General features: G+C 44.2%; 1 pseudogene; it reads right to left on the reverse strand.

Annotated features, from left to right (window-relative positions):
- Positions 1-148: 148 nt before the first annotated feature.
- LOC120301598 lies at positions 149-17,866 on the reverse strand (annotated as a pseudogene).
- Positions 17,867-19,023: the final 1,157 nt, after the last annotated feature.

Raw genomic sequence — 19,023 nt, forward strand, 5'->3', positions numbered from 1 at the left:
TTGCTTCTTGTCCTGCCTTCAGGCACTTTGGAGAATAGCTTGACTCTCTCTTCTTTGGGGCAACCCCTGAGATATTGGAACGCTGCTATCATGTCCCCCCTCATCCTTCTCTTCATTAAACTAGACATACCCAATTCCAGCAACCGTTCCTTATATGTTTTAGCCTCCAGTCCCCTGATCATCTTTGTTGTTCTTCTCTGTACTTTGTCTAGAGTCTCAACATCTTTTTTACATTGTGGTGACCAAAACTGGATGCAGTATTCCAAGAGTAAACATACTCTTCAGAAGATATTTTCGTTACAAAGGTGCATTAGCCATCTTCAAATTACAGTGCCTTCAAAAATCTGCTGTTTATAATAAAAAAAAGCAAGTGCAAGATTTTTTTTTTTGTTTCATTGGCAATTTTACCTTGAGCTACCAGTTATAAGGGTCTGACTCAAAACATTTTTCCTTTCCTAGATCAGTATATGCAAATATGAAATGTATAAACAAGAAAGTCTAGAATTTGTGTGAATTTTCCAATTTACCCGGCGAAATTAGGTAATCACTCATCCTGAAGCTCTGTAATGAAAATCTCTTGTTAAGACTACATTTATCGATTTTCAGTTGATCTTGATTCTGGGATGGATGTAAACAGGCATTTAACAGGTGCTGCTTCCCCAAAGGTGTATCTGTTCATGACAAAACTTGATCAATCTTTCCTCCACTATAGCAGAGATGGAGGTAGAAATTCAATTCATCCAGTCACTTCCCATCGTTTACTCATATTTACATGATTTCTTTTCTGTATGAATTCTTTTATGAGACATAAGGGAACTATTATGATTGAAGCTCTTTCCGCACTCCACACATTTATATAGTTTTTTCCCCTGTATGGATTTTTTTATGTGAATTAAGTTGACTGCTATTAGTAAAGCCCTTTCCGCACTCCACACATTTATACGGCTTCTCTCCTGTGTGGATCCTTATATGTTTCATAAGGGATGAATTTTCACAGAAGCTCTTTCCACACTCTGCACATTTATATGGTTTTTCCCCTGTATGGATCCTCTTATGGGAAGTGAGATGACCGCTAATAGTAAATCCCTTCCCACACTGCTCACATTTATATGGCCTCTCCCCTGTGTGGATTCTTTTGTGGTAGGTAAGCCGACTGCTGTAAATAAATGTCTTTCCACATTCTTGGCATTCATACGGCCTCTCCCCTGTGTGGATCCTTTTATGAACAGTAAGAGACCCATTTTCAAAGAAGCTCTTTCCACACTCCACACATTTATATGGCCTCTCCCCTGTGTGGATCCTTTTATGTTTTATAAGCAATCCATTTTCATGGAAGCCCTTTCCACAGTCCATGCATTTATATGGCTTCTCCCCTGTGTGGATCCTCTTATGCGAATTAAGGTTACCCTTCTGAGTAAAGGTCTTTCCACATTCAGTGCACACATATGGCTTCTTCCCTGTGTGGATCCATTTATGGGAAGTAACTTGACTGCTTCTTCTGAAGCTCTTTCCACATTCCAAGCATTTATAAGGCTTCTCTTCTGTCCGGATCATTTTATGAGATGTAAAGGACGCATTTTCAGAAGGAACAGTGAAAGTTGAATTGTAATGTTTCCAACTCTCAGGGCATATATAAGCTTTTTTTTGACTTGGGATTGGATAGTGTTCCTTTGCATCTAATTTGTTCTGGGACAGTTTTACACCATTCCCAATATATTTTTTCTCTATTTCTTCTTGTTGGGCAAAAAACCCTTGCATTAGGGCCTCAATGGAAGACAAACTTTCTTGTTTCCAATTATTTGACTGGTTTCTCTCATGCTTTTCAGATTCCATTTGAACTGAAGGTTTCTCTGTTCCATCTCCAGCCTTGATCACTTGCAACAGTTCTCTGGAATATTTATTCTCTTGCCCATAATTGCCTTCAGAGGAAAAGAGAAATGAAAATGATAACAAGGTTAGGGAATAAGATCGAATTGTAGGAACTTCCTTCAGGAATTTTTCAAATGCTAGCATTTTGGAGTTTTGCCTGCTTACACTGGTATGGTACAGAAAAGAGAATTTCTAAATGTATCAGCCATAAATCTTTGAAAATATCTAAACCATCCTTTTTGTGTACAAGGTGTACGAGGTGGCGCAACAGTTAGAGTGCAGTACTGCAGGCCACTTGAGCTGACTGTGTTCAGCAGGTCAGCGGTTCAAACCTCACCGGCTCAAGGTTGACTCAGCCTTCCATCCTTCCGGGGTAGGTAAAATGAGGACCCAGATTGTTGGGGGCAATGTAAATATATATATATACATTGCTTACTGGTGTAAACCGCTTAGAGAGTGCTAGCACTTAAAGCGGTATATAAGTCTCATAAATAAATAAATAAATAAATTTGTCCTTATTTAAATCTGTCAATTCTCAGTTAAGGAAGACTCAGGGGAAACATACAAGGTATTAGAAGACGCAATGGAAGAAAAGTCATTAATCCAATTGCTGAAGAACTCACAGTTCTTCATTGCACAGATAGGAAAGCCTCTGTTCCCAAAAAGCTGGAATTGCTGGAGCTGAGCATCTACTCATAGTAAGGATTCATTTCTCATTGGTTGGTTAAAAAACAAATGGAAATATTCAGAGGAGAAATCGCACAGGATGCATCTAAGCAAAATGTCATTGACCTCTCTGCTTACTCGGAGCAGGAGAAGCACAGATCTTTGCCTTCTCTCTTCTGGGATGGGGATTTTTTAAAATAATAACTACAATAATAATAATAATAATAATAATAATAATAATAATAATAATAATAATAAATAAATTAATTAAATAAAGTTGGAAGGGACCTTGGTGGTCATCTAGTCCAGTGTTTCCCAAACTTGACAATTTTAAGGCATGAGGACTTCAACTCCCAGAATTCCACAGCCAGCAACGCTGGCTGTGGAATTCTGGGAGTTGAAGTCCACATGCCTTAAAATTGTCAAGTTTGGGAAACACTGATCTAGTCCAACCCCCTGCTTAGGCAGGAAACCCTACACCATTTCGTACAAATGGCTGTCCAGTCACTTCTTAAAAACTTCCAGTGTTGGAGCATTCACTGCTTCTGGAGGCAGGTTGTTCCACTGGTTAATTGTTCTCACTGTCAGGAAGTTTCTCCTTAGTTCTAGGTTGCTTCTCTCCTTGATTAGTTTCCATCCGTTGCTTCTTGTCCTGCCTTCAGGCGCTTTGGAAAAAGCTTGACTCCCTCTTCTTTGTGGCAGCCCCTGAGATATTGGAAGACTGCTATCATGTCCCCCCTCATCCTTCTCTTCATTAAACTAGACATACCCAGTTCCAGCAACCGTTCCTTATATGCTTTAGCCTCCTGTCCTCTCATCATCTTTGTTGCTCTTCTCTGTACTTTTTCTAGAGTCTCAACATCTTTTTTACATCGTGATGACAAAAACTGGATGCAGTATTCCAAGTGTGGCCTTACTAAGGCATTGTAAAGTGGTATTAACACTTCACGTGATCTTGATTCTATCCCTTTGTTAATGCAGCCTAGCACTGTGTGGGCTTTTTTGGCAGCTGCGGCACACGGCTGGCTCATATTTAAGGGATTGTCCACTAGGACTCTGAGATCCCTCTCACAGTTACTACTATTGAGCAAGGTACCCCCTACACTGTACGTGTACCTCCTATACTATACAAACAGCTGATGGCATCTAAGTACAAATTGTCTTCCTGAACACTCTGATGGCAAATTCTTACCCAGAGAAGCCACATTCCTATGGTTTTCCATCATGACTTCTGAATGCAACGCTTTTTGGTCACGATCCAAGTGAGACCACTCCACCTCGGAGAAATAGACAGCCACTTCCGCAAAGGATACAGGACCTTCCTGAATAAGAAACAAAACAAAACAGGATTGGGAGGATTTGGAAAATCTGTCTTATTGTTTAGAAATTCCCCAAACAAAAAGAGCAAAGGTTTTAATCAACGTTTATTTCTTTCTCACACTTTTGAACCACCCGTAGACATGATAGGTTCTGTATTCTTTCAATGCCGTCCAATGAAAGTAAGTCCAGTTTCTCAAGAAGTATAAAACAAAATAAAAACAAAAAAATGGATCAAGTTAAAAATGGGAGACGTAATTAAGCTCTTTTCTATAAATATTAATGGATTAAATATATCAAGAAAAAGAGTTTAGACGTTTTAACAATTTAAGGAAATTGGATGTAGATGTGATGTATCTTTAGGAAGTTTACATAAAATAGGATTATAGAAAATTACTAGAGAAAGTAAAATTTAGAAACATTATACATAATATTAGCATAAAACAAGAAAGGAGGAATTATTATATAGGTCAAAGAAAAATAAAATTAAATAAATATACTTGGATGAAATGTTTTAATGTTGGAAATAGTATTAGAGTAAAAACAGTATATGCACTAAATAATATGAGAATATTTGTATGATCACCATGCTTAGATGGAATTCCGGTCGAGTCTTATAAAAAATATGAGTGTTACTACAATGAATAATGTTGGATTCCTAGTAAGTGGTAGAATATGAAAGAAGGAAAATGTAAATAAGAAACAATGGGGCAATAAGGACAAATATTTCAATATTTCAAAGAAGAAAGAGGGGGAAATTTAAAGAATAGAAGAGTACTGTTACAAACTGCTGTTAACAAAAAAGGATATATTACGTGTGTATGTGTGTAATGTTTGTTGTGCTTTGTTTTGTTTTGTTGGTCTAAAACAGTGGTTCTCAACCTTTTTAATGCCGCAACCCCCAACTGGTCGTAAGTCGAGGACTACTCAACTGTTGCAGCACCATTTGCAGAATGGGACTTTGGGAGGGCTCAGCAGGGCAGAGACAGCCTGGACAATTCCTATTGGCTTTTGAAAGCCAATAGAATAAAAGGGAGTAGCACAGCTAAGGAAAAGGGGAAAAAATGGCGGACTGCTTTGTTTGGCGACCCCCGTGAAATGGTCGTTCGACCCCAAATGGGGTCACGACCCATAGGTTGAGAACCATTGGTCTAAAATAATAATAATAATAAAAAAGAAAGTAAGTGCAGTTTCCTTCTATTATCGGGTCTAAGATCTTTTGCCTCCTTCTCCTGAAGCCTCCTGCCTCAGCCCATTTGCAGCCAGCTTTCCTCCTTTGCTGGCCCTCACCCACCCATTCTCCACGGCCAATGGCCTCTTGCCCTCTGCCCCGCGCCATTCGGCCGGGGCCATTCGCTGAGGCCCTCTTTGTCCCAGGCCTTTGGCTGCATGGGACAAACAGCTACCAGCCTATCAGATGGCAGGCAGCAGCCATGGTACTTCAGGAGCAGCGTGCAATTGCTAGGGATTCCAAGGCCCATCTGCACAAGAGTAGATGGATGGATGGATGGAAACTAACCAAAGAGAGAAGCAACCTAGAACTAAGGAGAAACTTCCTGACAGTTAGAACAATTAACCAGTGGAACAACCTGCCTCCAGAAGCGGTGAATGCTCCAACACTGGAAGTTTTTAAGAAGAGACCGGACAACTGTTTGTCCGAAATGGTATAGGGTTTCCTGCCTGAGCAGGGGGTTTGACTAGATGACCTCCAAGGTCCCTTCCAGCTTTATCATTATTATTATATGGATGGATGAAGATACATATAACATTAGATAGTTAGACAGACAGACATAGATAATAGCAGAATGGGACATTTAGGCACTGACCCTTGGCCATGCCTCCTTCTCCTGAAGCCTCCTGCCTCAGCCCATTTGCAGCCAGCTTTCCTCCTCTGCTGGTCCTCCCCCAGCCATTCTCCACGGCCAATGGGTCCCTTGACCTCTGCCCCGCACCATTCGGCCCCGGCCATTCGCCAAGGCCCCCTTTGTCCCGGGCCTTTGGATGCACAGGACAAATACCCTGCCGGACAATCAGATGGCAGGCAGCAGCCATGGTGCTCCAGCAGCAGTATGTGATTGCCGATAGATGATTGCAAGGGCTTTGGGGGGAGGGCACGGCTTCTGGTGTTGAAGTGGGGGTATGGGGGATGTTGGGGAGCTAGCTGGTTATCCCCCAAAGATTCCCTAACTTTAAAAGAGCTCTTGGGTGGCAACAGTTACCCAGCACGAGGGGCTCAGGAGAAAGAGGTGCCAGCAATGTTAACTCCCAGGAAGGAGGGGCTAAGAGGAAGCTACAAGCATGGGAAGGAGGGAGGGAGGGCAAAGAAAGGAAGTCAAACCTTGACAGGGAGCAGAGGGCAGGTCTTCATCATCCTGCCCCACCGTTGCAGACAAAAGGGGGGCTCCAGTGAGGAGAAAGAGGTGGAGGAAGAAGATTTAAGCAAGCTCAGCAACCGGAATGCTTTGTGGGTAACCTCCCACCACGACAGAAGTGACCAAAACCTGGTGGGAATGCCCAAAGATCCGTGAGTATTGGAACAGGACACGAAACTGGTTGAGGGATATATTAACACTGGACTTAGAGTTAAAACCTGAACTCTTCTTGTTGGGAATAACGACGGAAAAATACAGCAAGGGAACCATCTACCTGCTGCTACACATCCTGACTGCAGCTAGGCTTGCTTTAGCGCAAAAATGGAAGAGCAAGGAAATTCCCATAGAGGAAGAGTTAATACATAAAATATTAGCACGTGCAGAAATGGACAGGCTCACAATGATATTAAAAGAGAAAAGTGGATCAGTTTATTATGAAACCTGGGATAAATTTTACCGCTGGAGGAATTTGAAGAGGACGGTCGGGATTAAAGATGAATGTTAAGATAGAAATATATGTCATTTTAGAACGAGTATTGTATATAATACTTAGATGTATATGTAGAAATGAAGAATTGATTGTAAAAGGTGGAATAATCTGATAAGAATGTATATACTGGAATGTCACGTCAAATCCAATGTTTGTTTGTTTTTAATTGTATTATAAATAAAATCTGTAAAAAAAAAAAGTGACCAAAACCTGTGGCAACCACGCAGCAGGCAGGTGTGGGGGGGAACTGTAGGAAGTCAGCACCTCCCCCCCAGAGAAGGAAGTATTTTGGGGGATATTGAAAAGGCAGAATATTATATTTCCCCAAAGGAATAATATTAAAAATCTTAGACAGAAGCCAGCCAGCCCCCCCCTCTCTCTCCCCAAGCAGAAACTCAGCAGGCCAAACTCTGTAGAAATGCAAATTTGATAATCCTATTCAGAAAGACTGGGCTATTTATTCATAAGCAAAATGCCTTCAGCTCCAGCTCCAGCTCCAGAGAAGCAGTACATGACCTTTAGGACATAAGAGGATTAACCCACCACCATTAGAATACCAAAAGGGCATACTGAACCTCAGGTCAAAGTTCATCACACAGGAACAGTAGCAACCTCACAAACAGCACTGTCATATATAGGAGCCACCTGACCAAAATTCAGAGCCTTCGCAACCGACTCATTGTTTATGACGGTCGCCGCATCCTGGGACACATGATTAAATTTCAGGTGCTTGGCAACCGACTCGTATTTATGATGGTCGCAGTGTCCTGGGGTCATCCAATAGTAATAACTTTCATTTTTTTAAGTGCAAATTTTCTCAATTTCTCTTTGCCAGAGAAGTGTGAATAGCACTCGAGGGGGGGAGAATAAAAACAAGATGGAATTATATCCGCATCCAGCTCTTGGGGGGGGCGCAATGGGAGATTTTTATTTTTTGCCATGTTTTGCTCTTTTAAAAAGACTGCGCCCTCCCCCAACGCCCCCCCTCCAAAGCCAGAAGTCGCGCACCCTCACAGTTCAACTGCCGTGCCCCCTCCCACAGCCCCGTAGTTCCCCCTTTTCCCCTCCTTTTTGAAACAAACACACAATCCCCTTCCTCAAATCCTCTCGTTCCTCCCTTCTGAATTAAAATGAAAAGAAAGCCAACTTTTTTTCTTTTGTGCTCTTTACATATTTACACCGCTAGAACAGTGGTTGGGTTGGGACCCCATTTGGGGTCAAATGACCATTTCACGGGGGTCGCCAAACAACACAGTCCGCCATTTTTCCCCCCTTTTCCTTAGCTGTGCTACTCCCTTTTATTCCATTGGCTTTTGAAAGCCAATAGAATAGACTCTCTTGAATAGCGTCTAATTCTATTGGCTTTCAAAAGCCAATAGGAATTGTCCAGGCTGTCTCTGCCCTGCTGAGCCCGCCAAAAGTCCCATTCTGCAAACGGTGCTGCACCAGTTGAGTAGTCCTCGACTTACGACCGGTTGAGTAGTCCTCGACTTAAAACCGGTTGGGGGGGGTCATTAAAAAGGTTGAGAACCACTGCGCTAGAAGGAAGTGGGAAAGAAAATCACTGAGAGACACTCTTCTATTTTAACCTTCCCCCCCCCTTGTCCTCTCATTCCTCGTAAAAGGACAGCATTTTGGGGGGGTGAAGCTGCCCCCTTTCCCCCCCCCCTCCGACCAGCAGCCGAGCAAGACGCCTACCTGCCCGCCCTGCCCCGCTTTTCCCCGTCCAAGATTTTTCTTGTCATGAGCATTTTCTGTTGAGGATTGGCAGTGGGGGGGGGGCTGTTTGATTTTTATCCCCCTCTGATCTATCTGCTGGGTGGTTGCAGCAGGTTTTGGTCACTTCTGGTGTGCTGGAAGTTACCCATGAAGCACATTTGTGTCCTCCACCTCCTCCTCCTCACTGAGGCCCACTCTTTGTCTGCAACGGTGGAGCAGAAAGCCCCCTGCTGGGCTGGGGATGATGGGGATCTGTGCAGAGTAGGAGCAAGGTTACCATGCTCTATGTCAATCTGGTTTGATTTCTATTGTTTGCCCCCCTCCCTCCCTCCCTCTGAGCTCCTCCTTCCTGGGAGTTAGCATTGCCCGCACCTCTTTCTCCTGAGCTCCTCGTGCTGGGTAACTGTTGCCATCCAAGAGCTCTTTTAAAGTTAGGGAATCTTGGGGGGGGGGGATAATCAACTAGCTCCTCAACATGCCCCCATGTCCCCACTTCAACGCCAGAAGCCACGCTCCCCCCAAGCCCCTGCAATTACCTATCAGCAATCGCACACTGCTCCCGCAGCGCCATGGCTGCTACCTGCCATCTAATTGGCCAGCAGGTATTTGTCCCGTGCAACCAAAGGCCCGGGACAAAGGAGGCCTTGGCGAATGGCCTGGGCCGAATGGTGTGGGGCAGAGGTCAAGGGACCCATTGGCCGTGGAGAATGGCTGGGGGAGGGCCAGCAGAGGAGGAAAGCTGGCTGCAAATGGGCTGAGGCAAGGGGTTTCAGGAGAAGGAGGCATGGCCAAGGGTCAGTGCCTAAATGTCCAATTCTGCTATTATCTATGTCTGTTTGTCTAACTTGTTGTTAGTTGCAACCCCATGGACAACGTTCCTCCAGGCCTTCCTGTCCTCTGTCATCTTCTGAAGTCCATTTAAGCTAACGTTTGTCTAAGTATCTAATGCAGTGGTTCTCAACCTTTTTAATGCCGCAACCCCCAACCGGTCGTAAGTCGAGGACTACTCAACCGGTCGTAAGTCGAGGACTACTCAACTGGTGCAGCACCGTTTGCAGAATGGGACTTTTGGCGGGCTCAGCAGGGCAGAGACAGCCTGGACAATTCCTATTGGCTTTTGAAAGCCAATAGAATTAGACTCTATTCAAGAGAGTCTATTCGATTGGCTTTCAAAAGCCAATAGAATAAAAGGGAGTCGCACAGCTAAGGAAAAGGGGAAAAAAATGGCGGACTGCGTTGTTTGGCGACCCCCGTGAAATGGTCGTTCAACCCCAATGGGTCCCGACCCACAGGTTGAGAACCACTGTTCTAGCGGTTTAAATATGTAAAGAGCACAAAAGAAAAAAACCTGGTTTTCTTTTCGTTTTAATTCAGAAGGGAGGAACGAGAGGATTCAAGGAAGGGGATTGTGTGTTTGTTTCAGAGGAGGGGAAAGGGGGGGGGTCTACGGGGCTGTGGGAGGGGGCACGGCAGTCGAACTGTGAGGGTGCGCGGCTTCTGGCTTCGCAGGGGGGGGGGCGTTGGGGGAGGGGCGCAGTCCCGACCCACAGATTGAGAACCACTGATCTAATGTTATATATATCTTCATCCATCCATCCATCCATCCATTCACTCTTGTGCCGATGGGCCTTGGAATCCCTAGCTCTCGGCGACTCCAATTCTTCCTATGTTTGCAGAAGTAAAGGAGAGGAGGACTTTCTTTCTAGCATTTCAGCAAACAGCTTTTGGTGTCTGTTGAAGGGCCAATCCTGTCCATGCTCAACGCCTCCATGAAAGTGCTGGGAGAGGCAGCCAGGGGTTTGGGTGGGGCGCCATCAATATCCAGAGACACACAACTCTCCTTCCTCAGATTGGAAAGAAACCCAAAGATGCTTTTTCACGAGGCAAGTGGACTTTTCTTTGAAGACGTTTCGCTTCTCATCCAAGGAGCTTCATCTCTGACTGGATGGTGGGGAGTGGAAGATTTATACTCCTTGCAGAAATCCTTCCATTCCCTACCCTCCAGTCAGAGCCGAAGAAGCTTCTTGAATGAGAAGCGAAACATCTTCAAAAAAACCCAAGAAAGTCCAGTTGCCTCATGAAAAAAGCATCTTTGGGAACAACGAAGACCTGGATGACTAAGAATCTCCATAGACATTGGAAAGAAACTGTTGGTAGTCTGAGTGGTTGGCTGAACAGGAGAGAAGAAAGAGAAAATGTTCTGGGTTAGACATTTATCAGCTTTTGGAAAGCCACAGAGTTTGGGCCTTCAAATCCAGGCAGAATTCAGAGAATTAGAAATTACTTTATAAACCACAAGGGCTTGCTTTTTCAGAGACTTTTCCATCTGGCTACCTTCATTAAACTTAATAGTCTGTGTTATCTTTTAATGTGATACGCTTATTTTTTTTTATCACTGGTTGTTAACAAGGCTTTTTAAAAATGATGATGTACACAGAACCTCCTTTCATTTTTCCTTCTTGTTCGGACTGGGTTATCACCGTGTTCCTGAGCAACATACAAGATGTAGTCAAGATTCTTACTAGGAAATACTTTTTGAAGACCAGTACTTAACTCTTCTTGTGCTAATTACTCTGCCTAGTTTTCAAGAATGAAGTCTTTACAAAATCCTTCAAGAGACGCTTTCTTTTCATAATTCTTTGACTTAGGACAACACTGCTCAAACATAAGTAAATACACTGGCACATCAACTTGATTCCTGAGCAAAAGGAAATGCTCTTCAACATCTTCATCAACAATTTGGATGAGGGGATAGATGGGGAACTCATCAAATTTGCAGATGACACCAAGCTGGCAGGAATAGCCAACACTCCAGAAGACAGGCTTAGGATACAGGAGGATCTGGACAGACTTGAACACTGGGTGCTATCTAACAAAATGAAATTCATTATTGAAAAAAGTAAGGTTCTACACTTAGGTAAAAAAAAAAAAAATCAAATGCACAGGTACAGTATAGGTGGTACCTTGCTCAATAGTAGGAACTGTGAGAGGGATCTCGGAGTCCTAGTGGACAATCCCTTAAATATGAGCCAGCCGTGTGCTGTAGCTGCCAAAAAAGCCAACACATTGCTAGGCTGCATTAACAGAGGGAGAGAATCAAGATCACGTGAAGTGTTAATACCACTTTACAATGCCTTGGTAAGGCCACACTTGGAATACTGCATCCAGTTTTGGTCACCACGATGTAAAAAAGATGTTGAGACTCTAGAAAGAGTACAGAGAAGAGCAACAAAGATGATTAGGGAACTGGAGGCTAAGTCATATAAGGAACGGTTGCTGGAATTGGGTATGTCTAGTTTAATGAAGAGAAGGATGAGGGGGGACATGATAGCAGTGTTCCAATATCTCAGGGGCTGCCACAAAGAAAAGGGAATCAAGCTATTCTCCAAAGTGCCTGAAGGCAGGACAAGAAGCAACAGATGGAAACTAGTCAAGGAGAGAAACAACCTGGAACTAAGGAGAAACTTCCTGACAGTTAGAACAATTAACCAGTGGAACAACTTGCCTCCAGAAGCTGTGAATGCTCCAACACTGGAAGTTTTTAAGAAGAGACTGGACAGCTATTGGTCTGAAATGGTGTAGGGTTTCCTGCCTGAGCAGGGGGTTGGACTAGATGACCTCCAAGGTCCCTTCCAACTTTATTATTATTAAGTCTAATGAATTAAATCCCCCCACTTACTTGATTTGGAGTTTCAACCACGGTTTCAGCTCCATCAAAAGGAGATTTCATTTGACTCATCCCTGTGAGGGATCGAGAATTTTAAAACACGGTATTAAAGACATAGAAAGATGTATTCTATATAATAATAGTCATAGACAAGAGGAGACACCTGGGACCCTTCTGGATAATGGAAGGACCTTTGATTACCTCCTGAGGAGTCCTGACTTGGATGTTCTTCAGAGATCCTGCAGGAAAACAGCTCTTGAGAGGGATTTGATGTATTACTTCTTCCCTCAGGATATCTGATCTCTCCAGTGAAGGACTTGAAATAGGAGGAAAGAGAAAAGAATGAAAGAGACAACACACAACGTTAAGTGGATTCTTGTTCTCTGAACACAACCTCAAAGACCCCAATATCCGTGAGTGAGGCTGAGTGAGAAACCAATGGAACAGTATCCTACAGCAATTAGTGGGACATCTTCACATATGAATGCAGAGAATTCTGGTAGGAAGGGGTGAAGTATTCAAATGTATTCTTTTATTCCCTAAAACCATCCTGGAGTCCAGAGACAAATGTCTCTCACCTGCAACTCAATCTGCTTCTTCTGCTCCTCCGCCTGGCTCAGAAGGAAGCCTTCTGCCACGGCCACTGCCTGAGAGCTGGTCTCTGCTCCACACTCCCGTACCCAGCTCTCCATCTCTGGGGGCAGGATAGCCAGGAGCTGTTCCAGAACAACCAGGTCCAGCATCTGGGCTTTGGTGTGCTTTTCGGGTCTTAGCCATCGCCTACAAAAGTTGTGGAGTCGGTTGCAAAGTCTTCGGGGACCCTCAGCCTCCTGGTATTGGATGCTCCTGAAGTTCCATGACTGAATCTCTGAATGGGCAATGGTTTTCTCCTCTAGGATCTTCTGGCCAGCTCTTGCCCGGATCTCCCTATAGCAGCCAGGCCAAACAGCAGAAGGGCCTTTTCCAGTTCCCTCACTTGGTAAAAGTTGTGTCTCCATTCTGTCTCTTTCCTCTAGCGTAACTCCAAATGGGTCTCAAGAATCTTGTAGCTCTCCAAATGCCTTTTCATTCATAGGATCGATCCTGGTTGCTGCAGGACAGACCACACAGCACATTCTTCAGCCTTCTTTCCCCAAGACATAATTTTGGCTCATGAAGGCGTACAAATGGCTTCCAGTTTGTATATCTGAGAAGGCAAAAGGAAAATAAATTAGAGAGTGGAGAATTTAACCATTGAACAAGACTCGTCTCCATGTAAGGAAGTACTTTACTGAAATAGAACTTAAGTGGCTTGGAAAAAATGAGTCCTGTAGTGTGTGTGTGTGTGTGTGTGTGTGTGTGTGAGAGAGAGAGAGAGAGAGAGAGAGAGGGAGAGAGAGAGGGGGGGGAGAGAGATGCAAAATATGGGAATGATATCCATCATGGACTTGGAAAACCCACCAAATACATTCTCTGTTTCTTCTCACAAAAAAGGGCTTTCTTTTTTAACTGGTATAGGGATTCTTCCCCTTTATGGATTACTGCCTTGTCGTGGCGAAGGGGCTTGCGTAACTCAATGAAGCTATAAGCTATGCCGTGCAGGGCTACCCAAGACGGACAGGTTATAGCAGAGAGTTCTGACAAAATGTGATCCACTGGAGAAGGAAATGGCAAACCACTCCAGTATCTTTGCCATGAAAACCCCATGGACAGTACTAAAAGGCAAAAAGATATGACGCTGGAAGATGAGCCCCTCAGGTCGGAAGGTGTCCAATATGCTACTGGGGAAGAGCAGAGGGCTAGTACTAGTAGCGCCAGAAAGAATGAAGCGACTGGGCCAAAGCCGAAAGGACGCTCAGCTGTGGATATATCTGGTGGTGAAAGGAAAGTCCGATGCTGTAAAGATTTTTTCTCCATAGGAACCTGGAATGTAAGATCCATGAATCAAGGCAAGCTAGACGTAGTCAAAAAAGAGATGACAAGACTGAACATCGACATCTTAGGAATCAGCGAACTAAAATGGACAGGAATGGGTGAATTTAACTCAGATGACCATCAGGTATACTACTGTGGGCAAGAATCCCTCAGAAGAAATGGAGTAGCCTTCATAGTCAATAAAAGAATAGGAAAAGCAATACTGGGATACAATCCCCAAAATGACAGAATGATCTCAATTCGAATCCAAGGCAAACCATTCAATATCACAATAGTCCAAATCTATGCCCCAACCACTGGTGCTGAAGAGGATGAAATTGACCGGTTCTATGAAGCCCTACAGCACCTTATAGAATTAACACCAAAAAATGATGTCCTTATCATCATGGGGGATTGGAATGCTAAGGTAGGAAGCCAAAAGATAACCGGAATAACAGGCAAGTTTGGCCTTGGAGTACAAAATGAAGCAGGGCACAGGCTAATAGAATTTTGTCAAGAGAATACGATGGTCATAACAAACACTCTTTTCCAACAACCCAAGAGACGGCTCTACACATGGACATCACCAGATGGTCAACATAGAAATCAGATTGACTATGTGCTTTGCAGCCAAAGATGGAGAAGCTCTATACAGTCAGTAAAAACAAGACCAGGAGCTGACTGTGGCTCAGATCATGAGCTTCTCGTTGCAAAATTTAGGCTTAAATTGAAAAAAGTAGGGAAAAGCACTAGGCCACTCAGGTATGAACTAAATCATATTCCTGATGAATATACAGTAGAGGTGACAAATAGATTTAAGGAATTAGATCTGATAGACAGAGTGCCTGAAGAACTATGGATGGAAGTTCGCAACATTGTACAAGAGGTAGCAACTAAAACCATCCCAAAGAAAAAGAAATGCAAGAAAGCAAAATGGCTGTCTGAGGAAGCTTTGCAAATAGCTGAGGAAAGAAGGGAAGCGAAAGGCAAAGAAAGAGAAAGATACACCCAATTGAATGCAGAATTCCAGAGAGTAGCTAGAAGAGATAAGAATGCCTTCTTAAATGAACAGTGCAAAGAAATAGAAGAAAACAACAGAATAGGGAGGACCAGAGATCTCTTCAAGAAAATTGGAGATATGAAGGGAACGTTTCATGCAAAGATGGGCATGATAAAGGACCAAAATGGCAGAGACCTAACAGAGGCAGAAGAGATTAAGAAGAGATGGCAAAACTACACAGAAGAACTATACAAGAATGAGCTTAACATCCCAGATAACCACAATGAGATGGTCACTGACCTCGAACCAGACATCCTAGAATGTGAAGTGAAATGGGCCTTAGAAAATCTGAGCAACAACAAAGCTAGTGGAGGTGACAGTATTCCAGCTGAGCTATTCAAAATCTTAAAAGACGATGCAGTAAAAGTGCTACACTCAATTTGCCAGCAAATTTGGAAAACTCAACAGTGGCCACAGGATTGGAAAAGGTCAGTTTACATTCCAATTCCAAAGAAAGGCAATGCCAAAGAATGTTCAAACTATCGCACCATTGCACTCATTTCACATGCTAGTAAAGTTATGCTTAAAATCCTACAAGCTAGACTCCAGCAGTATGTGGATCGAGAACTACCAGAAGTACAGGCAGGATTTCGAAGAGGCAGAGGAACTAGAGATCAAATTGCCAACATACGCTGGATCATGGAGAAAGCTAGGGAGTTCCAGAAAAACATCTACTTCTGCTTCATTGACTATGCTAAAGCCTTTGATTGTGTGGATCACAACAAATTGTGGCAAGTTCTTAAAGAGATGGGAGTACCAGACCATCTCATTTGTCTCTTGAGAAACTTATATGCAGGTCAAGAAGCAACAGTGAGAACTGGACACGGAACCACTGATTGGTTCAAAATTGGAAAAGGAGTCCGGCAAGGCTGTATACTGTCGCCCTGCCTGTTTAACTTATATGCAGAGCACATCATGAGAAAGGCAGGGCTAGATATTTCTTGCCGGGAGAAATATCAACAACCTAAGATATGCAGATGATACCACTCTAATGGCAGAAAGTGAAGAGAAACTAAAGAGCCTCTTGATGCGGGTGAAGAAGGAGAGTGCAAAAGTAGGCTTGAAACTCAACATTAAGAAAACCAAAATCATGGCATCCGGCCCTCTCAATTCCTGGCAAATAGATGGGGAAGAAATGGAGGTAGTGACAGATTTTATTTTTCTGGGCTCCAAGATCACCTCAGATGGGGACTGCAGCCAAGAAATTAAAAGACGCTTGCTCCTGGGGAGGAAAGCTATGGCAAATCTAGACAGCATACTAAAAAGCAGAGACATCACCCTGCCAACAAAAGTGCGTATAGTCCAGGCCATGGTTTTCCCAGTTGCAATGTATGGCTGTGAAAGTTGGACCATAAGAAAGGCTGAGCGCAAAAGAATTGAGGCCTTTGAACTATGGTGCTGGAGAAGACTCCTGCGAGTCCCTTGGACTGCAAGGCGTTCAAACCGGTCAGTCCTAGAAGAGATCAACCCTAACTGCTCTTTAGAAGGCCAGATCCTGAAGTTGAAACTCAAATACTTTGGCCACCTAATGAGAAGGAAGGACTCACTGGAAAAGAGCCTAATGCTGGGAAAGATTGAGGGCAATAGAAGAAGGGGACGACAGAGAATGAGATGGCTGGATGGAGTCACTGAAGCAGTAGGTGTGAATTTAAATGGACTCCAGAAGATGGTAGAGGACAGGAAGACCTGGAGGAACGTTTTCCATGGGGTCGCGATGGGTCGGACACGACTTCGCAATTAACAACAACAGGGATTCTTGCCTTAGCACAGTGGTTCTCAACCTGTGGGTCGGGATCCCATTTGGGGTCGAACGACCATTTCACGGGGGTCGCCAAACAACGCAGTCCGCCATTTTCCCCCCCTTTTCCTTCAGCTGTGCTACTGCTGAGCCCGCCAAAACTCCCATTCTGCAAACGGTGGTACACCAGTGGAGTAGTCCTCGACTTACGACCGGTTGGGGGTCGCGGCATTAAAAAGGTTGAGAACCACTGAGTTAGCAGGATTAGAAGACCTCCTAGGTCCCTTTCAACTTATTTTATTCTATTCCTATTCTGTTCTTATTCTATTTCTATTATTTCTATTTCTGTTACTTATATTTATATTCTTATTATTCTATTCATTCTACATCAGTGGTTCTCAACCTGTGGGTCGGGACCCCATTTGGGGTCGAACGACCATTTCACGGGGGTCGCCAAACAACGCAGTCTGCCATTTTCCCCTTAGCTGTGCTACTCCCTTTTATTCTATTGGCTTTTGAAAGCCAATAGAATAGACTCTCTTGAATAGAGTCTAATTCTATTGCTTTCAAAAGCCAATAGGAATTGTCCAGGCTGTCTCTGCCCTGCTGAGCCCGCCAAAAGTCCCATTCTGCAAACGGTGCTGCACCAGTTGAGTAGTCCTCGACTTACGACTGGTTGAGTAGTCTTCGACTATTGAGAACCATTGTTCTACATTCTACACTCCTCTCCTCTGTGATACTCCAACCAAGTATCACACTGTGGGATTCGTTGTCTAACACAACCTGTCAAACCCAAATCAGGTGAACAAACCATGCAAGTTCGGTTCACATCCAAGGAAAAGCCAGGAAATGACCCTGCCTGGAAATGTCTCCTTTCCCTTCTTCTGGCTGGCCTTTGCAGAGCCCAGTCTCCTTCTGACACGCAGGCAGGTTCACACAACCTGCCCGGAGCCCCAATCAGTTCAGCCGAGCGCAGGGCCGAGGTTCCCCTGGGAAGGAGGCAGCTGGAGGGGCCGCCCCGCTTGGATCTGGAGGAGTCCCTGCACGGGTCTCCCCTCCCCCTTTTGCACGGAAGAACCCCACACACACCTAAGACACGTGTGGATCTCTTCCCCCCCCCCCCCACGGCGAGGCTCTCCCGCCGCCTCCTCCTGTGGAGCTGGGTTAAAAGGCGAGCGAGCGCTGTCCTAGAGCGGCAAGCGTTTGTGACGTCACACCTCCTCTGGAAAGCCCGTTGTGACGTTCGCCTCCCGTGGCCCAATGGGGAAGCGCCTGGTGTTCCCTTCTCTTGGAAGAGCGCGCCCCCTGGAGGATTCTGCGCAGAGTGCGAGGATTCCCCGAAAGGGCGGGAAAGAGGAGCTCATCTGAGGGGAAGGGAAGGGAAGAACAGGGATGACGGGCATGACTGTAGGAGGAAAGGCCCCTTTCAATGGCTCCCTATCCGAGAAAGGCTTCGACGTCTCCAGAGGTGGCAGTTTCTCCATCTTCCTCTCCTTCCTGTCCAGAAACCGTCTGTGGAGATGAAGAAAAAATCTCTCTGGAGGATTTAAACTTGCTTCCCTCAAGAACAGCCACTGTGAAGGCTCTACAGAGATTGGAGGAAGCCTCGAAAGGAGCCAGATCCTGTCAAAAACAGCCAGGCAGTCAGAAAAGGAGGACCAGGAGACTCTCTGGGAAAGACAATTTGTGTCTTGTGGTTGTTGCGAATTCTGGCCTGAAGTGGAGGAAGATGGGACATGGGCAGCGAAGCCACAACCTGGAAAATGGAGATTTCTGTCAGTTTTTATTTCTTTAATTCAATATATACTGCTGCCCTAACAAAGAGAATAATGCTGAAGAAAAAGAAATATTAAAAAATAATCCAATTACAAAATGGAGAAAAAGCTGAAACTCATGGATGTTCTAGAAAGTTTACCTCACAGCGAGCTATCCTGGTGCAGAAATGAAGAGAGAGGGAAATGGCATCTCATCTGTGACTGGAGAAAAAGTAGAATTGCAAAATGAAGGAAGAAAAATAGTGAAAAGAGAATATAAGGCCCAAATACCATGAGGAATAAATGTTTTAATGGAGAATTCATTTCAGGAATGAACTCTGACTAGGAAGCTTAAGATCTTTGGGAAATTTAAGGCAATGGGAATATCTTTAAATTAATAAATGGAGGAGAAAAAAATTGCACAGGTTTTGTTTTAGCCAAAACTCCACAAATCTGAAGAGATTCCTCTGCATTTGGA

Source organism: Crotalus tigris, unplaced genomic scaffold (genome assembly GCF_016545835.1).
Source record: "Crotalus tigris isolate CLP2741 ecotype Arizona unplaced genomic scaffold, ASM1654583v1 scf7180000024386.1433019, whole genome shotgun sequence".
NCBI lineage: Eukaryota > Metazoa > Chordata > Lepidosauria > Squamata > Viperidae > Crotalus > Crotalus tigris.